At 38.1% G+C, this 21,194-nt stretch overlaps 1 long non-coding RNA gene and 1 other non-coding gene across 3 annotated transcripts in view; one reads left to right on the forward strand and one right to left on the reverse strand.

Moving 5' to 3' along the window:
- The first annotated feature begins 2,640 nt into the window (after nucleotides 1-2,640).
- TRNASTOP-UCA (transfer RNA opal suppressor (anticodon UCA)) lies at nucleotides 2,641-2,727 on the forward strand. The gene has a single exon. It is a non-coding gene; the product is annotated as a tRNA-Sec (tRNA).
- A 5,862-nt stretch (nucleotides 2,728-8,589) lies between these two features.
- Nucleotides 8,590-21,194, reverse strand: part of LOC112541626 (uncharacterized) — a 30,939-nt gene continuing 18,334 nt past the window's right edge. For both annotated transcript variants that reach the window (XR_003085613.2, XR_015797021.1), the window contains exon 3: nucleotides 8,590-9,668. This is a non-coding gene — a long non-coding RNA (uncharacterized LOC112541626). The remainder of the gene's footprint in view (nucleotides 9,669-21,194) is intronic.

Consider the following 21,194-nt stretch of genomic DNA (forward strand, 5'->3'; position numbering starts at 1 on the left):
TGATTATTGTAAAGATAAATAAAGTACTCCAATGCTTATAGAAGAAAGGGTGGTATATGAAGCTGTCACCAATTTAGAGAATTCCCATAAAAAAGGGGCTATATGGGAAGGGCAGGGAGAAACTTTCAGAGCAGTTTATAATTTTCTAAATCAGCCTGTCCCAGCCTAGCACCCTCCAGCCCATATTGCTTTCAAGAATTTGGGGAAGATGCCAGGTTGGCATCTTAAATCAACAAACTCTGACCTAAATTTTGTTGTTCCTTGCTGAGTTTGCTCACTATGCAGAACTACGAAGCAACAAGCCACATGCTCGATTAGAGTACTACGCAAACCAAATTCATGTGGTTACTTCAATGGCTCATGCAAACCCAGAAAATTTGGGCTTAGAAAAACCATGGCTGCATTGCCCATGAACAAACCTCAAGTAAGCACAGCTGCTGAATTCTCTGGAGCCTATAAAGGTGCATAGGAAGGTAGGTAGGTAGATGGGTCATTGGCACTGATCTATAGTTGGGTGCATAAAATACCTCTCCCATGGTACTCAAAATGCTGGTGCCAAATAATCCAAATTAAAAAGATCATTGCAACTTAGAAGCATCTAGGAAAGGGTAGGATGGGCCAATAACCCAAAGACATCACAACTGCTGGCTTGAGGTATGGAATATGACAAAGAATAACTCAAACCCTCAAAAGTATTTGGGAAGGGGGTGGAGAGCGAGAGGGAGAGGGAGATAAATAAAAGAGCTACATGAGAGGAACTCCATGACCCATGCTTGGAGAGATTGGACTCGGAAGAAGCAAAGACATCAACTATCCCCCTCCTGCATTATGTCAGCTTTGCCCATGACGATTGTTGGATTTTCCAGCCTCCTTCCCCCAGGGAGATGTTGTAAGAGACTGCTATTTGTCCTGGAGAAACAGAGCAGCAGGGGTGTGGAGAAAAAAGCTGCTGCTCTTTTTGGGAAACGCCAGAAAGACCACACCCCTGAAGGCCTGGTTGAATTCAGTTCAGTGAGGCTTTATTGCAGTGTTTCTCAACCTTGGGAACTTTAAGACGTGTGGACTTCAATTCCCAGAATTCCCCAGCCAGCAGGAAGTCCTCTAGACTTCAACTTGGCTGAGGGGCCACTTCAGGAGGATCCAGGGTAAGTCTAAGAGCAGGAGGGAAATCAGAAATCTAGATCCAGAGCAGGAACAAAAAGAACAGAGAGGATTTGTTTCGTGCTTGAAATCTGAAAGAGAAAAATCTGTGCAGGCTTTCAGGCGGGGCCTATATTATCTGAAGTAACTCCTGTTCGTTTTGATGGAAGTTCATTTTTATGTCAGCATACTCAGATTTGCAGCCTCTGCTTCATTAAGAGTGACTGATGATTGATAAAAGCAGCTTGCATTCACGTGACAAGCTCTGCATCAGTCAAAGCTAGTCTTCTCTGAGCTAAATTTGATTCTTGTATACTATATAGACAAGCCCATGTAGCTTTCTTGGCAATCGTGTGGATGTGGTTGACTACTGCTTTCTTCAGGGATGCTTTTGCAACTCCGTGGCCCCTAGACTACAGCCCTGGATTTCCTTGTGGTCTCCCATCCAGGTCCTAACCAGGGCCAACCCTGTTTAGCTGCTTTCAGGGTCAACTAGATATGCCAAAGTAGCCAACCACATACCTAAGAAAATGTTGTGCAAACCCAGTTTATATGGTCAGATCAGGGTGCCATGAGAACTCGGGTCAGTGAGCTCATTCAGTAAACTGTTGACCAGTTGCCTATGTGTTAACGTGTAGGTGTGAACACAGGCCAAAGGGGTTTTTCATTTAACTAACCAGGGCCTAGAGAAGAAAAGGGTGCTTGGTTCTCAGGAGTTTTCAGGGGCTTAAACAAACCAAATAACAGGCAGCCTGGGGCAGAATCTAGAGCAGTGCCAGTTGCAGAACTACAGGGACCTCTCAGACTGGCCCTGTCACCTGGTTCCGGATATAAATCTTCTGCTCTGAGTTAAGGTGAATAGTTTCTGGTTTGGGAGTTGTCCGCTAAATCGGCATTTCCTTGGGGGCAGCAGTGGCCCGTCTCGCTCCTGAACTGGTACAATCAGCGGGAGAGAAGCGGAACTACCTTGGAAGCTGCCGGGTCTGTTCGAACCGGTGACACCTGCAAAGAGAGGCGATTCTTAGACAAGCAACGGCACCTCGCGCTTGCTTCCTGCGCCTTCCGCCCCCCCCCCCCGCGCAGGTTCCCATTCCATAAAAGGGGGGTGCGCAGTTGTATTAACTCCGAACTTGCGAGGTAGGACTGCCTGTTCTTTATCTGCAAAAGAATGAAGTGACTCACCCAGCCAAGGGGCGCACGCGAGCCGCGAGAAAAAAGCGCTGCTTCTTTAAAGGACGACGACGGCAGAAGCAGAAGGCCAATCAGCGTCAGCAATATTTGCATATCCCCCATTGCATCAGAGGAAGGAAAATATATATTTAGCGGAGATTAATAATAAAAGAGACTCGAGTACAAATATGCACAATCAAATTATAACAAGGTAATAGAATCCTTCCTAAGCCTTGGGACCCTCCACTTTCCGTTCTACGTATCTCACTGTATTGTGAAACGTTTACAGACTAAGACCTTTATATAGCAATAATGTTCGGGTTAATTCTTGCCCGAATGATCCTCAGTGGTCTGGGGTGCAGGCTTCAAACCTGTAGCTGTCTAGCGACAGAGTGGTTCAATTCCACCTTTCGGGCGATGAAAAATTACAATAGAATCTATGGGTTTCTGTCAGCAGAATTCAGAGACTTCATCTTTTTTTTTTTTACAATACAATAAACTCTGGTGATGGTAGTCCAAGACTTCATATGCTAAAAAAGGTGCTGGTCCTTAAGATGTTCCGCCAATTGGCCTGGTAGCTGATCTGGTTGCAGGCTCAACTGTCAGCATTAGCTCTCCCCACTCAGACAACAGCTCTCTCCACAGTCATGACTAGAAACAAAAAACATTTCCTGGATGCCCCCCTTCTTTGAGGCTGTGATGGAGCTCCTAAGGGAAGAGCAGTCCAGCTCTCCCAGGGCTGCAAAACTCCTGACTTACTAGATGGAAGCAAAGAGCTAATTTCCTACATCTGATGGCCCCTCTCTGGGGGTAATTTCAGACTAAGGGAAATACCTTTCATTTCCCCAGGTGTTCTAATTGCTTAATTCAATCCACTAAGGCCATTAAAATGCAAATATCTCACTAAAATATTTGATTCTTGGATAAATTCATGGGAATTTATTGGAAGTGTGGGTTAGAAATCTCTCTAATTAAAAACACACATATACAGAATGATCTCCAGATCCAACACATTCCTCCATGGTCCCTGGGCAGTGTTTTACCCAAAACTAATGTCACCAGTGATACAGCTAAGCAGTTGCAGATGCTGAACTTAATGGTCTTACCGAAAGCTTCAATCAAAGGAAGCTGCATCCTTCAATTGTCTATGACACGAATTACGTACCTGGCCTACCCCATCCAACACTGCCAGTTAATGAATTACAACTGCTGCTATGTTGCTGATGTATTAAATCAAATACACAAGCAGCTCCTGGGCTGTTGTTTGAAAAAATAGTTCCTTTGAGCATGTACAATTTTGCATTTTAAGCTGTAACAGCAGATCATGGCAGTTTTCTCTCCTACAAAACACCTTCATTTACAAATAAACCTCATTCTGTTAGAAAATAACACGACATTTTCAAAGCAAAAATAATACAATATGAATTGCATAAAGATGTGCTCAAGTAGCTGACAGTCAGCAGTTGGAAGGAAGGAAGGAAGGAAGGAAGGAAGGAAGGAAGGAAGGAAGGAAGGAAGGAAGGAAGGAAGGAAGGCCACAAGGGAAGTAAAAATTGTCGAGATGGAGGCCTTGATTGCACTGGAAGCTAACTTCTTGACTTTTTTGATGCCCCATTGTAGACACCCCAGGAAGGAAGGACAACTATTCCAACTGCTGATCCTGGTATTTGCTCTTGCCTCCCAGGATGATATCTTAAGGGAAAACTAAGTTGGGGAGAACTCTGGACTTTATGCTTGGCATGTCATTAAGCTAGCAGGTTACTTCCACATTTGAACTGGTGATATAGGTTATGTGAATTTCTGGCAGTCACATAGTTCCAGCCAATCAATGGGTTGGCAAGGGTAGGGTTGGTGTCAGGCTCCACCACTCTGTAGGTTAGAATGATAACCTTACCACAGCAGGCCCATCTTCCTAGGACATGTAGCCTACACTGCAAGGTGATAAAGTTTGAAGTTCCCATGTGACATCTTGACTAGTTGCCATTCAGTGCTGTCCGTTGAGAAGTTAGAGCTAGAACTGCATTTGGTGTGCCTGATCCAATATGCACCTTTCTCTAAGGTAGCTGTGCATCACTCTGTCTCGTATTTTCAATGTCACCTAAAACCATAAAGTGGCTTACTTGGTTTTGGCTTAGTGCATTGTACAAACCCAGTTAGTGGTAGTTTATGCAATAAACTATGTTTAGCAAACTATGGTCCTTACTCATGGTACATTTTCAGGTGCTAAATGAATGAAGGAGCAATGAATAAGCCTTCAGTTAATGTGTCTGTTCACTGGATTTTGGAACCAACATTCAGGATAAATGAACCTCTGTAATAAATGCTTGTTGTGATCTTCTTCTTCTTCTTCTTCTTCTTCTTCTTCTTCTTCTTCTTCTTCTTGATCATCATCATCATCATCAATCATCATCATCACAGAAGGTGTCTCTGGCCTCCATTCAAATGCCTAATAGTGCCTTCTTTAGAATATTGCATTTAAAAGTAAGCCAAGTCTTTCCATGCAGTTTAATTTGCCAAACCTCTGGTGCCCTCTTGTCACACAGAAGCTTTTTGTATCCTTGTTTGACATTTGTTTGAATTTTCCTACAATGGAGTTGTGAATACCAGATGGCCATTTATAATTTTTACAATTCCATCTGTTTCTGCAAATCAGCATGTCTGGGGTTGCAGCCCATAATGAACTTTCCGAGTCCAAAAGCACTGTGGCAGCCCTTCAGCCCTGAACAATGTGAGGTTTGGCAATGGGGATTCATTGTATTCAGAGGTAGCTCTGGAGAGAAGGCCTTTGTTCAGCAAGTTGGCAAATGGGAACAGCTAATCTTGATGTCAGTTTCATAAATGAGCATAATAAGTCCCTTTGAATGTGTGGTTAGAAAATGAGCATGCTGTTTCTGTCTGTCTGGTGTTTTTATTCAAGAAACAATTTGGGATTAAATCTAAGCAATCAAACTCTTAAAGCCAGTTCAGCTCCTCCCGCCCTGTAAACAACACAAAAATAGAGTGTTGTGTGCTTTGCACTGAGCTAAGATAAGAATGGGGCAGCAGGCCAGCCCATCAGCCTGTTCTTGATCAGTTCTCTGCACTGCCTTTGTGTCTTTGCAGAGGAACCTTTCTTAATTAAAAAGTTAAAACTTACATGACTTGAGTGCAAATCCTAGTCACTATATGAATGTATCCAAGTCATCCATGTGTTTTGTCCATTGCCTTCTTCCTGGATGTCTAGCCTATAGCTCTGTGCTTTATTTTGGTGGTTCCCCATACAAATGCTAATCATGTTCAACCCTAGTGATCAGCCAAGATCAGCTAGGTATGGCCATTACCTTGACTTTTGGAAAAAGAAATGACCAATGTATATTATGTGAACATTGAACTTACCCATAAAAATGCTTGCCTGTAGAGGTTTCTTACAATCAAACTCTTCCATATCTTTAGACATCGAAGAAGGGGTTGCTGAAGTATTTCTTAAATTATTCTTTGGAAAAAATACATCTTGTGGTACACAGAAGGTGATCTCAAAAGCTGTGTATAAAACCCTGGGAGAGGTGATTGAATACTTTTGCAATAACTCCTTCTCAAGTCCTAACTTGATCAGTTGAGATTTGGCTTATTCAGTTATGTGAACTTAGCTTCTGGGCTTTATAAATAATAGTGTATGGCTTGCCTGTCATGTGAGAATCCAGCTAACTGCATGTTATTCAATTAACCATGATTTAAAATTATGATTTAGCACTAAATGTGAATCCTGTTACAATGGCAGATTTTAGTTCTTTTGTTTCCTTTTTCCTTTCAAAATCCTCATTTCTAAAATGCTGGAAATTTGAGCAGTGATGTCAAAAATTAACATTTTTTGCTTTGCTTCATTTGGGCCCAGAGTTAATCTACTTTATTTCTGATTGAGGGCTTCATCACACAGTATGTGGCAATGCAGATTCTACCTAGTCTACTGTGTAGCTGTCGGGACCAGCAAAGGCTACAGTGGAACACCTTTGGTACAAGGAAAATGGTGGCTCTGAAATGAGGCTGGTAGATTGTCTTCTTGCCTGTGCTTCAGTGAGCTTTCGCAATCCAGACCAGCCAGCACCTGCTCTGTCCTTCTGGACAGGAAAGGAGAGAAAATATTCACAGCCAGGATTAGACCTCCTCTGAGCAGTCAGGGTTTTTTCAGTCAAATACATGTCAGAGCATGTCCTTGGCTTTTACTCCCTTGTGGCACTGGCCAAGTTCATACATTGCCCTAAGACACAGTTTGCTTAATTATGGTTCATTGACTAACCCCAGTTGGCTCAGTTCACATGATACTAAGCATGACTTGTCCCCTACAATGGCTAGGTTAAGAAGCTGAGCAAACTCTGTTGATGGTTGGGATGGTTTTTACTTTGGTGGCCAATTGTTATACTATTTTATTGTTTATTGTTATTTATTGTTATTTAATATTTGCCACCCAGAGTCATGAGGTTGAATGAGCATAAAACTTGAAATAAATAACCAAATTAAAAAAAAATAGATTTTTGTGTGACTCCAGCCATTGTAGCAAAGTAGTTCTATGGATATTACTTTACAAAATGAAATGGGATGGAATTGCTGATTCTTTTTCACTACAATGATCTGGTGTGTATGGAGAAATCAACAGTGTGAGCTGGTCGTATCAGAAAGATATTAAAACTTAGAATGAAGTGTCTTTCTATATTCCTAAAATGGTTTGTTTATATAAATGTTTTTAAAAAAATAGCTATTCCAAACCCTGTTAGTCCACTACTGAAAGAAGCCCAACTTTTTGTTCCTAAGGACAGAATTGTGAAACACTTTCACTAATGCTCATAAAATATTTTTGTGGAGGAAAAATGAAAAATTGTCACTGAGTACAGGTTTTCCGAATCTGATGATGGATTGGACCTTATCTCCCATCATCCCCAACCAGCCAATTGGCTACACTCAGTGTGAATTGAGGAAGTTGAAATCTGTAGAATTCAAGGGTATCAGATTTGGGAGGACCAATTTAGTGTGAATGTGTTAAACTCTCACACTAAGTCACAAACAAACAAATAATATTATGGTTAATGCAATAGGTTAACACAGCCAACGTGTTCCTGAATATGGCTTGCTTTTTTGTTTTTGAACAATTACCACCAAGTTCTTGTTGCATAGCTGAGAATGAATCATTGTAATTGTCTAAATGTAAATTTATAAGAAAGGAATTAATAATTTTTTGGTACAAGAAATCAGATCCTAAGTGCAGTGTGTGACATCTGGGGTCAGGATGGGTTATTCTGTTTAGTTTTTGTTTCATTCAGGGATTAGTTAGTTGCATATGTCTGAGTTCAGCTAGATGGCAATACCTAGCTGACCTTGGCTGTTCTCAAAAAATTAAGCAGAACTGGACTTGGTTAGTTCTTAGACAGGAGAGTCAAGAAACTTTTTTCGGGAAAGTTGAAATAAATCACAGAACAAGCCAGTGGCAAACCACCAAGAATCAAGACTGACTTTAAGAACTCTGCTGTGAACATTAACCATTGGGGGAGATGGGCGGCATACAAATTTGAAAAATAAATAAAAAAATAAAATAAATAAATAAATAAATAAATGCAAACAGATTTTAGATTAAACTCTTTTCTATGTAAATCATGAACATGGCTTTTGAACTAACTGTATCTCTATTTTAACTTGAAATTCTTCCAGTCTACAACACTGGAGCTTAATAATATAAAGAGTAATTTCTTAAATGAAATGAGTCAGTAAAACTTATGACATTACTTTAAAAATTGTTTAAATGCAATTAATAGACAATTTAAATCCCCGGCAAAAGAAACTGCTGTTTTTGATTGAAACAAACAAAAATAGAATCAAAGAAGCTCCTATTGTTGTCTAAATGAAGGTACAATGTGGTTTGGATAGTGTTTGTGCTTAAGGGTTGTTGTGTGGATGACATCATTTTGTGTGTAGGGTAGGGTGAGTTATATTCTGAATCAGGGAACATGAGTTTATGGGGGAGTAGAACTGTGTCATTGAACTGGGCACATGACATGTGTATTTGTCTACGCACGATAGACAACAGTTGCTTTGGTGGTGCCATCTGTAAGGGCTGAATTGCAAAGGTCAAGGCATCTATTCAGTTTGGAAAAACATGCCCATGAGCTTGGGCTGAAGGAACAGTAGAGACTCCAAGTGAAATCTTCTCTCTGCTGAGCTCATCTTATATGTTACAGCAAGTACTGGGGTGTGTGTGTGTGTGTGTGTGTGTATGAAACAGAAAGACAAAGAGACTTTTTTGTCATCCTTTGATCTTACGGTAGTCTTTATTAACCCACTGCAGAAAGCTTCAGATTGGTCATCACAATACACCAGATCAGGCAGAAATGAGTGAGCTACTCATGGTGCATCCAATTCTATTGGAGTTCAGTTTTGCCACATATTCTTCATGGAATAAATAAACATATTGAACAAATTAAAATGAAAACAAGCCAGGGTCTTTGGGAAATGCTCGTTTAGAACTATGACTCTCTATTTAAGTTTTATTGTCCCTAACTAAGAGTTACCATCTCTTAGTTAGGGCCAAAAGTCTATTATGTGAAAATAAATGTACTACTCTTTCAAATGGTATAACTCTCTGTGGCTTGAGCTGGAACTGATGAACCTGGCAATTCCTATTAATGCAGTCTATAAACACATCGGTCTCCTTTGCAGTCCCATACAAAGATTTGTATGATGATAAATCTGACAGGGAATTTTAAAAAAAAATAATTTGCTCTCTCCTCAAGATAGTATGTCAAGAACTATGGTACATGAATTTATCCAGTCAGTCCTACCTTCAGATTATAAATAAATAGAAGAAAATAAATCCAGAGTAAACTCTTTTTTAAAGTTTTCCTTTCCTCCTTCAGCTGTCTCATGGTACTCCGATTATGTGGCAACAGATTTATTCCAAGTATTTATGTCACTTTTTATAGCAAGTCCCTCTCAAAGTAATATACCCAGATGAAATGAAGATAAGATATACTGGGCAGGTCAGGTAGATGAACAGTAAAACATTAATTCAATATATGATAAACATGTCACTATAGCACACAGCCATTAATTTTCACAAGAAAATATAACAAAAGATAAGATTTAAGTTAGAGCCTACACTGAAGTGTCCAAGGAAATTTAGGTGAAAGTTTTCAGAAAAATGTCTGCTTTTACTGGCAGGCAAAAGAACAGGACTACCTAGGCATTTCTTAGATAAGGGCACAGGTACAAAATGGGAGTCCAGGGCCATCCATGCAGCTTGCCATGGCTCACACATTGCCCACAATGTCTCTCCCAGGCTTTTTGTGTGGATATTGGAGAATTGGGTGCGGAGGTTGCTCACATTTATTTTAAACCTGAGAGAGAGAGAGAGAATGGAAATATAGATGAACATATGTATATGAGAATATTCATGTCTGGCAGTTAAAACAATTACTTACAAGTAAGCAATTAAATATTTTTATCAATTTATTTTTTTTCTACTTTCTTTCTTTTTTATCTTTTTCATGTTGCTTTGCCTACTTCCAGGTCAGACCCTGACATGCCATTCAAGAGTTGTACATCCCTTGATTAAAAGCAGTTCTGAAGATATCTATTTAGGATCATATAAGTTAACAACCAGAATTTGCATTGAGCCCAAATATACTGGTACCAGCATACTTTCTGCAAAATTGCTGTTATAAGTACAGACTTTGTGGCCCTCTTTGTTAGTACTAGGTGGCTTCATTTTTGACATAAACGGAGTTGTAGCACCACAATTTGCAGATAACCAACAGATGACTGTCTCAAGGTCAGATGGGATACAACTCCCTATGGACCTGATTTGGAAGAGGTCACTTTTGCACATGGCAGTTAACTACAATTCTGTAGCAATGGCATATCCAGGACCACACCCAAGTACATATGAGTCCTTCAAGACACCATCTTTCCTAGGGGACCATTTTTCTTCTGTTATTTTTGCCCAACGAGTAAGATCTGGATGAGTTGGTGAGTTTCAGGTTCCAGAGTAAACAAGTGTCATCTTGTGAAACCTAGGAGACGTATCTTCTATGTAGCTGCCCCCATCCTGTAGAACAGTGTTCCTCTTGAGGTTCACGTGACCTCAAATTTGTAACATTCTGGCTCTTCTAATAGGCCAGGGGATAGGTTGTAGCAGTCATCTCCCTGATGATGGTTGGTGGGGAATATGTTTGTTTAATTACCCTTCTGTGATACACATGGCTGTTATCGACAATATTTTACTATTGACTTTGTCCTTTTATTTTATTTTTTTAATGTAATGTTTTAATCCTATTCTGTAAGCTGACTAGAGACACTTCATGACTGAGGTGACATATGAGTTGATAAACAAACAAATAAGAACCTCAACCATTCATATGTATTGACATGTCCACCCATATTGCTGAGAACCTGCAAAACCTCTCCGTTATCTATATTACGTCTCAGGTGCTCATCAATCTCAAGCCCGTATTTGTGGGAGACACGATGAAGTACAGTACCTCGGCTACTTTGGGGGTGAGAAAATCTGCCATTTGACTTCCAGTAGGGGGCTCCAACACCCCAGCAAAAGGGCTGAAGCTGGCAATCTTTGGTGGGGAAAGTGTTGATATCTTCCAAAGTGCTGCTAATTAATTGAGTGCATGTGTAGCTAAGGAAAGTCACCCCATCCCACACTAAATTGATCTCGCTCTGGTGTTTTTTTTTTTTTATTATTATTATTATTATTATTATTATTATTATTATTATTATTTTATTGAGTAGGGGATATGGTGGCTGTCCTTTGTGTGCACTACAGGAGAAAGTCCACAGACAGGCTGAGTTTCATTCAGCTGCCAGTTCTGAGTGTTGTTTTTCTTGTCTTCTCATGTTCAAGGAGCACTTAGCCAGATGGTCCATTTTTTTTCTGTCTTTCCTTTCTTTCCTTTTTTTTTTTAATGCATTGTGCGTTGGTTGGATGTGTGTTTGGAGGAGCTGCCAATTTCATAAAAAGGAAGAAAGAGCAAGAGAAAGCACCATTTGGTGTCTATCCTTGGTATCGGGCCAGAGAGCTAAGACACTCTTCTTAGAAAGGAAGAATCTTAGAAGTAAAATAATTCAGTCCTGGAGAAACTTTTGTAAGAATATGCAAACAGCTCTACTGGATTCACGCAGACCTGCCAATATGTGGGATCAGAAATAGTGACATGGATGTTACCAAGTGCTGCACATAGTATAGTGTGCAATAGTTCTTTGCTCTCCCCTCCCTGCAAAAAACCCTCAAGTACTTTGAGTGTCACCATAAAGGGTCAGATCCCCCAAAACAGACATTAATATCTGGAACTGAAGTAGTATTTGACACAGAGGGAATAGTCTTTCCCTAAGCCCAAACCAACACAGTTGAGAAGGCGACTGGTTTTTCTGCACCTGCATCTGGGCAGCATAAATCCAGACAGCCACTAGATGACTACGAGTGACAGATTTCTGAACCTCTTTACAGCCATCTAGTAGGCTTCTGGATTTATGCAGCTCAGATTTGGTAGCTCAAAGACCGCACTTGACAGTAGAGTAAGCCCTTGGTTTAGCGGACAAAATGAGATAAAATGCATAAAAGATGAATATATAAAATCCTATTCAGATTTAGTGGGCATTCAGATCTAATAGATCATCTTCCCCATTAGTCAATTAAACTGAGGGTTTATACTTCTTTGCATTATGAAGCCCACCATTACATGCTCAGAAATCCCAGCACGTGTTTCTCCAACAGTATATGTATTTCCTTTTTCTGCTGGTTTTATCCTCCTGTGCCATCTACAGAATATGAGAAACTGAATATAGTCAAAAGAATTTCATACAGTACTGCTTTCTGTTTCAGCACAGAGGAACAATCTTTTTTAAAAAATAAAATGCTATTTTGAATAAGCAGTGACTTAATGATGTAAGCATTAAAAAAAAGTTTCAGCTTAATTTCAGCTCTTAGATAAATCTTAGGAATAAAGTACTTGTCTAGATAAAAAAGGCATTTGGACTGGTGCACAATCAGTTTTTGAAAGCAAAGTGTTGTTCTAAGGAACTTGAGCATTTAAGCAGTTTTTGATAATATTTTGGATAAGGAAAGAGTTTAATTTTAGCTCTGAAGGAATTCTTAGAATCAAATGCTGTTTTGGATCAGCAAAGCCAGCCCTGTACTTGACTTCTCTAAGCTGTTCTGAAAATAAAAGTAAATAATCTTGTTGGCCTTAGCAACTGTCAGGCCCACCCAAAGCATCTTCTGCTCATCCTTCCCCAGACCACACTGTACTGTCTGCCAAGTCATGTCCAGCAGCTTCTATGATACAACATAGGGTTTCCCACTCTCCCTCCTCTGAAAACTCTGTCCCCTGAAGCCGTGAGGTCCTCATCTGTATGTGCACTGGGAGAGCAATGCAGCACGTCCAGCCATTTGGGTGCACACACTTTATTACAACTCCCAGAAGTAGGCAGATGCATTTCATGCTCCTGTGCCAAACTGTTACATAGGCACTTCAAGCTCTAAGACAGCCTCTCTGCTTTGTCTCTCCCCCAGGGGATATGATAGATAGATAGATAGATAGATAGATAGATAGATAGATAGATAGATAGATAGATAGATAGATATTTAAGAATTTCCTGGAGTGGGATGTCCCCTCTCAGACTGATATATTCAAACCCAACATTCAAACTCCAATATCCATTACTGGGCACTAAGCAATCAAATGTCACAAAATGTGTGGAATTCCTGTTCTATTGGTTGGGTCACAATCAGCTATGTTCACACAATATGCCAAGTCATAAAGCTTGGTTTACAAGCCATAATGGCTGGCTTCACACAACACAACTAAACCATTTTATGGCCTGGTTTGTGCACATGCAAAACTATAGCTTGCTTTATAACTGAATAAATCAGAATTGGCTGGGTTCATTGAAATAGCTTTGGAAAAAGAAAAGATAATGAGATTGCTCACATGTACTACTGACAGCTGCTCCTCATGAGTAGATGGCAGAAACCAAGATTTTTGTGGTTGATGTGAGTCAAGCAGTTGGGAGTTGAGGGATTCCATCAAGCTCATACTCATAATGTAGTTTATACGGACATAAGGTTTGGCCGAGCCTCATTTCTTAATCACTTTGGATTTTTTTTACTGCTTTTTAAATATTGAGAACCTTTGGAATGGCAAGTTTTATGGTATTCACTAGGTGAATTTCCTTCAATCCTTTATGAAAGAAGTTTTAAGTGCGAGTTTAAAGATTTACCAAAAATAAAAATAAAATTGTTGGGGGGAATAAAGAGCAGAAGGGTGATTAGAGCGTTGATCTTAGAAAATTATAAACAGACTAAGACTCCAGATGGATTTAATAAAACTTTGAAATTAAATATAAGAATCCTTCTCATGGGAAACTATTCATATTTTTGCATCTGGAAGAAAAACATGATAAGATGGGACTTTGAACATTGGACACCAGAGGGCACCAGAAGGAAATAAAGATTACAGTTAAAGGAGAAGAATACTTAAATTTGACTTACTAATATAGAATGGAGCAAAATACTTTAATATTGGGTATATTGAGAGATATTTGTGAACAATGGACTCAGAAGTTAATTTTAAGGATGTCTGCCATTATAGACAGACTAAATGATGTTATAGAAGAGGAACAAGTTTTATTGTATAAGACAGAAATTGATCTAAATGTGGATTTAAAAATGACAGGTTACAAGAAAGATATGGAAAAAGGTGAAATACTGGATATACAAATGAAACTGGCTGATGTTTTAATAACTAAAAAAGACATACAAATAATAAACCAGAAGAGTGACTTGAATAACCTCTCTATATTGGATTTACAAAAGAGCCTTGTTAAAGTTGACAACAATTTGGTGAGAAGAGACAAAGAGAAAATGAAAAGAAATCAAATGTTAGGACATTATTTGAAGGGCCTAAAGACCATGATTGTTGGGAGCAAGGGGAAGGAATATAAAGTTGGTTTATTTGACCAAGGTTAAAATAGATAGGTTACTATCTCTGGTAATCTTTAATGGATTTTTGCTGACTAGGATTGGATGATGATGCTTTAAGGTTTTGTTTATAGATAAGAGATGAGATATGGGAAAAAGAGTTCATTTGTTGCATTTTAAGTCTGTTTGATTAAGGCTAAAACAGTTATTTCTGGTAATTTTTATTGAATTTTTACTGAGTAGGTTTGAATGTAGATGTTTGGGGGATTTGTTTAAAGATAGAAAATAAGATATAAATGTAAAAGGAAGGAATTCAAGTGGGTTTATTAGATCAAGTTTATAATAGATATATTGTTATTTCTGGTAACCGTTAATGGGCTTTTGCTGATTAGGATAGAATGATAGGCTTTAAAGATTTGTTTATAGAGAATGAGGTGAGATAAGGGATGAAGAGATTGTTGTATTTTAAGATATGGTGATAAGTTGCTAAAGTTGTTTATATTTGCTGGGACAAAGGGGGAAGTTATTTCTTTATACATATCTTTTCTTTCTCTTTTTAATTTTTTTTCTTTTTCCTCTTTTTTTCTTTTTTCTCTGCACTTTTTATTTTTCTTTTCTCTTCTTTTTTGTAGTTTGTACTTTGATCAGTACAATGTAATCTTAATAAAATTATTATAAAAAAGAATCTATTTAATAGATTCTTTATAAACATTATTATAAAAAAAAGAATCTATCTGATTCACAGAATTTATGGGTTAAGTATTGTTTTTCCTTTGTAGCCCACTACTTTGTTTTCCCACTACAGAAAATACACTGACATGGAAAAAATGGAATAGCTGACTAATATCACCTGATTCTTAGTGCTAGAAACCATCCTGTTACTATACCCTTTAACAAAAACTAAGAGATATGAATGGATGCATTCACACTAACAAGTTTTCCAATCTGGTGTCTGCCAGAGTCAGACATGTTGGACCAGTACCCATGATATCCAGCTAACATGTCCAGTAATGAGGACTGTATTCCAATACATTGGGAGGGCACCCCTCCTGTAGGAAGAGAAAATCAGTAGTTCTGGGATGAGTGAGAGAAATGGGGAGGGAAATTCAAAGAAGAAGAAGATGAGAATTCTCAGAGTAGTTATTGAAAGAGGGTCTGAAAAGAAGTCTCCTATGAGAAAGAGGAGGGGACTAAAACTATAACGCTTTAATTAAAGGTTATGATATGGGGGGGGTTGTATTGTGGTTATTCTATGGGCAGAAAGGAAAGCTATAAAACAAAGTTAAATCGTAATTAAAAACAGAATATTTTTGATAGTTTGGTGGAATTAGTCTGCTTCCTAAATTCCACTTAAAACGTAAGACACAGATAGGAATTACTGTAACTTCATGAGATCAATCTTCAAAACAGAATAAAAATCAGCATATTTTCAACTTATCTATATTCATGCAGATACTTAGTATCACTAGGTGACATATAGCCATTTTGATATATGAATTCTTGATATGGTTTGTTTCCAGTTGTTTTAGATGATCATTTTTGCTGCTGTATTTGTCCCCAAAAAGACCACATCTGTTCCTAGTTAGCACTGAACAGCTGTGCTTTCTTTTGATATCTCTGACTTGTTCATTTTCAGATTAAAAATAGTTTTTGGTTTGGATTTTTTCAGTGTTTCATTTGTACAGCTGAATGTACAAGTCAAGAGGATTTCTAGTAAAATAACTACAAGGTTTCTAAAATTATAAGATCATATTCTAAAGAGTAAAATAAGATAAGAGTATAACAATATTTTGTATTTTTTTTTATCAGTCCACTGAAATATTTCGATTAATTTTATTAAAAAGCTGCCTTTTCACAAACGAATGGCCCTCAAGGTGGCTTCTGGCCACGACGATAAAATAAATAGCAAACCAATTAAAACATTTTTCTATAATAAATGCAAGACCACCAGATCTGGGCTGCAAACATCTGACTGGCCACTAGATGACAGCGATGAGCTAGGTTTTTCTTTTTGGCTGTCTACCAGTGGTCCAGATTTTTGCAGCAAGAGTTCTAGTAACCCTAAGACAGAATCTGCTTAGGGTAGGCAGTAGGCAGATGACATATAAACCAAAGGCTAGTCTCAAGAAAATGTCTTTGCTTGCTTGAGGAAGAGAGAAGAAGGAACAGTAACTTCAATGTTTGCCATTTCACCATTTGTCTATTTTATTTGTATGAGTTTATCTTAAGTGGCTCTGATTTTCTTAACAAATGGTCTTTCTTTGAAAGATTCTTCTTTTTTTTTTTAACCAAGTTCTAGTCTTTCTTGCATGATTTCCTATGGGTATGCATCGTGTTGTTCCATCTGTCTCAAGCCTCACCTCTGATGCCTTTCAAAGGGCACTGGGCATTTCAGGTAAGCTGCAGGCAAGAGAAGGAAAATTGTATTGAGGCTATTTTTTAACTTCTTCACCAATACCATGTGGCTGTTGTCCCTTTACTTCTGGCACCCCACTTGGACATTCCTGCATGCCTTTATCTTCCCAAGCTTCATTTCATACTACAGGCATTAGTCTTTCCAAGCAAGTTGCTATTAGATTTCTTTTTTTTTTTCCATGCAGTTTCCCTAAACTTTTCCATATGCTATTTGCTGCATTTGTCTATTTTATTTGGTTCTGTGTGTGATTGTGTGTGTGTGTGTGTGTGTTGCCATTAACTAGTATAGTATGGTCTGCCTGCTTTTCTACACACCTTTTTAATGATTTTTTCTGTGGTTACTACATCCCATCAATCAACTTAGACAGGACCATTTTCACGTTAAATGTTTGTAATAATATGAGCTGTTATCTACCAAAAAAAAAAAAAATCTTCCCAAGGCTTGCCATATTTGCTCCTTTTGAACTTTTAAAGCTTTTCTCACAGATTACAGATCACCTTTAGTTACTGCTCTTTTAAATCAGTTTTTTTTAAAAAAAATCTGGTCAGCTTTTATTCTGTTATTGTTTCTGGGCCCTGCTTTTTTGCAAAATTTTAATCCCTTTATTACTTAAAGTCTGCACGCTACAATGAAGAGATTTATACTAAAGCTTCAAACTGAGTTTACTTAGTTGGTTTAATCTTTTGTATATAATAATACAGAAAAAAGAAAATCTTAAGTACATGTACAGTATGAGGGAATCTAACCTCTTACTTCCATCAGTACATTGATTAAACAGTAATAGCTGAAAGACAGCAACTAAGAGTGGAGGAGAATAAAAATAATTACATATAGACAATGGCCATTTCAATAACGTCGCCCACTTCTGTATAATACAATACAGCATGACTAAGATCGATCCATGTGTATTGATATTTCCAACATACAAAGAAAAATTATTTGATATAAGTCTCATTTTGAGGCTCTTATTAACTCCATCAAACCACAACTTTCTCAGTCTTCCCTTTCCTCTGGGCTTTTGCAATGTGGTCCTCATTCATTCTTTCTATAGGAGCAAATCACATCAACATACTTATTTGTGCTGGTCACTCATTTTTATATATAAACCACATTCATCATCACCCATTCATTCTTGACCCTGTCCCTTCTTCCATGTCCAGCTTTTTCCAAAACCCACTTGACCCACCACCACCACCAATAGCAAGGTCACATTTCAAGACCACTCATCATCCTTGTATTCTTCATACAATACAGTATATTTCTCTAATCATTATCTTCAATAATTTTCCTCATATCTCTATTTTTCCCCATCCACAGCTTTTTTCATTTCATCATTCCACCAAGCATCTCTTTTCATACTTCTTATTAGTGTAACTCCACACACTTCTTTGGTGCTCTGTAACATCATTTTTCTTCACCCTTTTTGAAGCAGCTTCCACATTTTATTTAAACCATATATTCAAAGCAGATATTTTCCTAAGTAGATACTCATTAAACAGTTACCATCCTGTTCATTCTTCTTGCATCTCCAAATGAGCCAACCAATTTTCCTTACTATTTCATCTTGTTTCTTATATTTTCACTTGCATGAATGATTTATCAACCTTCATTCAGATCTATTACATCCTCCTCCTTTCTCTTAATTTCATGGAAACACCACAAAGCTATTTTCCTTTTTTGCTCTTTACCATTAACTCCTCTTACATTCTAAGTCTACGTATCATATAGCTATCACCAGATGAACTATAGATATTGATCTCACCCACCCATCATGAATTTGGTCAATCAAGGGAACTAGAGAAAGTGTGAACTAAGGTTACCAGCTTTAGTTCTCCCTTGCCACCTGCAGCATTCCCTGCTAGCAATAAAGACAGTACCAGTCAGCTAGGCTTGTCTTGGCCAACATCCCACAAAGGCAACCAAAGTCCAATTTTATTCCAATTTTATTTGATCTTCTTATTCTAGGCAAGCTATGATGTTTAATCTAAAGATTACCTTATAAGACAACATACTCTTGCCCATAGCCACCAAGTAGTAGGTACTTGAAAATGCCATCCCAAGCCACAGCTCAAGATAGTGCTGGAATTGCAGAAGAGGGAGAAGTCTGGAAGGTCATGTAGCCATTTTCAGGGAAAAGTATGCATTCATTTATTTATTTAAAATATTTATATATCCCTCTGCATTAAAATAAAACAGAACAAAAGAACAAAGCAATAACAAAGGAAAAATGCACTGAATAAAAGTGGAACTTTTATGCATTTGCCACAATTCTCTCTTCCATAAAAAAAATCAAGAATCCTTTCCTTTCTTTTTTGTTCCTGTTCTGTTGGCTCCTCATGAAAAAATTTAAAAGGAAAGAAAAATAACCAAAATAAGAGACATGTCAAAGAGAACAGTTACTGTATATTAGGCTCCATAGCAGAATGGGGAGTTTGTTTTCTCCATTAAGAAAACAAATCTTCAGTTCTTAGTGAAGAACCTAATGCAGTGAGTAATGGAACAATTGACATCTCCAGTCATGTTAGATTTTTATGTGAGTTCAGACCTAGAAAATATTTAAATGGCATTTGAAATATGAATTTCAAGGAGATGTGTCAGCCTGTTTGGAAGACTCAGCTCATGATGAACTTTAAGATAATCTGCAATAAAGAGTTCCAGAGGCTACTTCGATGTCAGGTTTCTCTTCTACCATAAACAGACATTTGAGGATTAATGAAGAAAGTGACTGAGGTTTATGTCAGCATTTCAAGGCATTTGTGTCAGACAACAGCCATCCTTGGCTTTACCCCCTCAGGAGCTGCAGCTATATATAGGTCTGGTTCATATTGAACAATTTGCCTCCTGGTTAGAAATCTCTTTAGCAATAACGACCTACAATTAATTACATGAAGGGCTTAAAAAACATTTCCTCCCCCGCAAGGCTATATTACTTCCACTGACTACTACTGTCAAATCTGTTGAGGACCAGAAAGAGAAAAGCTACCATTAAAAAAAGACAGAAATGTTCAAGCAGAACCTCATTTTATTTCTATTTTGGATGACGGAAGTACCAAAAACTCTCTTGGTTTTTTGAGGTATTTTTGGAGAGCCAAAATAAAAGGAAACCAGCAATACAGCAATAATATCTGTGTATGTATTTGAGTTTTGCATTACAGAGTGGCCAAGTCATAGTCACTCTTTCTAGATGATGAAAGATGTACACCTGGCCTCAAGTTATTCTTGAGTCAACTTACATGTAGCAGGTAATAATGGAAAATACAGCCAGAACCTGTATTCCTTTGACTGTTCAGTGTCGTTTATCTTCCTTTTTCTGCATGTCCTACAGCAAGATGTTCTTTCTGATTGCAAAAACAGTCTTCAGTTTTCTGCTTTTCTAGTCTTTTTTTTTTTTTTTAATTGGCATTTGGCATGATTCCTTTCTGCTCCTCAGTCCCCATGTATATAGGCTTCTGGTCTTACACAATCTGAGCTTTAGTAGTAGGGAAAGAGAAGATGATTTACATTTGTACTTAATCCTAACCCTAACCTTAATCAGTCCTGCATCTTTCTAATTCAATTCAAATTTACTAAGTACTTACAGTCATACAGCCGAATTACCATCAGATGGATTGGGACTTCAGATTTCTCTATCTAAAAAGTACATCCTTCAGAACAAGGAACAAACAAACAAACAAACAAAAAGAGAGTATAGAGCCTTGGATCCAAGGGAGGAATTTGAGAAGCTAAGAGCTAGGACAAGTTGGCAGTTTCCATCAGTACTATAGACACAATGTTTCCTCTGAAGCAGCAACTGAGACAGAAATTAATCTACTGCAGAAGACTTCTAGAAGCTCCATGATACATGAAGACAAAGGGCTGCAACAGTGACCTGTGATGTGGAAGAGGGCCCATGTCATTCCACCTGTCCAGGGATTAAGTAATCTTTTCCCTACCCTCACGTCAGAATTATTTTCATTTCAAGTGATGACAGCATTACCTTTGCATTTATGGTATTTTGTTTTCTATAATGGTGACTAATGGAATTCTCAGGGTTAGTCCCAACATACCAAAAGAACAGCATAATGGGACTTCCAAAAGTTACCAAAGGATTATTTACTATTGTCTAACACTCAGCACAGCTTGTCTCTTTCTGCTTTTGATTGTGACAGAATAAGTCAGGATTGTCCACAATGAACATCTCTGGGATGTAAACCACTTGATTATGGAGAATACCGCTGGCATTAATTGGAGGAAGAGATCTTCTGTTCTCTAGTTCTATAACTCTATGCAAAGAAGCTTATGAAACATGATTTTCTTTTCATTATGGCAACAGTGTAGTTACATGACAGATTTATACAGCTTTTGTAGTAACAAACCATTCTTAAAAAGTTCTAGGAATTGTTATTTGATGAGAGTGTTGACGATGGCAAGTTCCTTACAGTGCCTTACACTTCACACAGAATTCCAAACTTCAGTGTCCTCTGGAAAGAGTAACTTGTCCAATTCATTAGGTTGGGAAATGGCCTGTACTGTATGTTC

This window comes from Python bivittatus, unplaced genomic scaffold, assembly GCF_059951505.1.
Source record: "Python bivittatus isolate LINGU-HERP-01145 unplaced genomic scaffold, Pbiv_v1 ctg000020_np1212, whole genome shotgun sequence".
Lineage (NCBI taxonomy): Eukaryota > Metazoa > Chordata > Lepidosauria > Squamata > Pythonidae > Python > Python bivittatus.